Consider the following 944-nt stretch of genomic DNA (forward strand, 5'->3'; position numbering starts at 1 on the left):
TTAGAACAGAAACGGTCTGTGCATGTGTTAGAGAATAGTTTTGTGCTGTCACAATGACACTGGTGTGTGTGTGTGTGTGTGTGTGTGTGTGTGTGTGTGTGTCGGTGTGTATGTGGTCCAGTCAGCGGATGGCATCCCTGTTGGCATAGCCAAGGGTCAGTGGTCACCAAACAGGGTTGCTGAATAAGAGCATCTGATTGGCTGCTTTGACACTGTAGAATTGGAGATGTTTTTGAAAGGGATAATTCACCCAGAAATTTAAATTCTGTCATGATTTGTGTTCCAAGCTCAGGAGAGTTTGGTTAGTCTTTAAATTTTTTTTCTTAAGTAATTTTTTTATTTTTAATGAAACCTGAGAGGTTTCTGAGTCTCTATTGAAACTTAGAAGATACAAAAATGTCATAAAGGCAGCATAAAATGAATCCATATAAATAATGTGGTTTAATCCATGAAGAGGTACGATTGCTTTATATGATGAACAGATTTATCAAATCAAAGTCTTCTGGGTTTGGAATGATGAGAGGATGAGTAAATTATGACAGTTTTCATTTTTGGATCTCATTAACAACTTTGAATTCAGAATTCAGTGTACCATCAGGAGTTTGTCTACGGTTTATTTTTCTCTAGAACTTTGTGGCGACTTGTGGTATGTGGTATATAAGTCATCAAAATGACAATATGAGAAACAAAATGACTTTTTACGACTGGTGCAGTTTCACAGAGATATAGAGACTGATGTTGTATATGAAAAACAGGAACATGATCCCGTTGTCATAGAGACTTAAATCTATCTATCTATCGTGTATTTTATTTTTGTATTTTTTTTTGTCTCTGTAGCCAAAGGCTTAGTTAGCTATTTATATATATGTATATATATATATATATATATATGAAAGTATTCAGACCCCCTTAAATTTTTCACTCTTTGTTATATTGCAGCCATT

At 34.5% G+C, this 944-nt stretch overlaps 1 protein-coding gene across 1 annotated transcript in view; it reads left to right on the plus strand.

Moving 5' to 3' along the window:
* Nucleotides 1-944, plus strand: part of LOC107695959 (histone deacetylase 4-like) — a 171,885-nt gene that overhangs the window by 10,782 nt on the left and 160,159 nt on the right. The gene's annotated exons all lie outside the window — the stretch shown is intronic.

Source organism: Sinocyclocheilus anshuiensis, unplaced genomic scaffold, assembly GCF_001515605.1.
Source record: "Sinocyclocheilus anshuiensis isolate Anshui unplaced genomic scaffold, SAMN03320099.WGS_v1.1 scaffold698, whole genome shotgun sequence".
NCBI lineage: Eukaryota > Metazoa > Chordata > Actinopteri > Cypriniformes > Cyprinidae > Sinocyclocheilus > Sinocyclocheilus anshuiensis.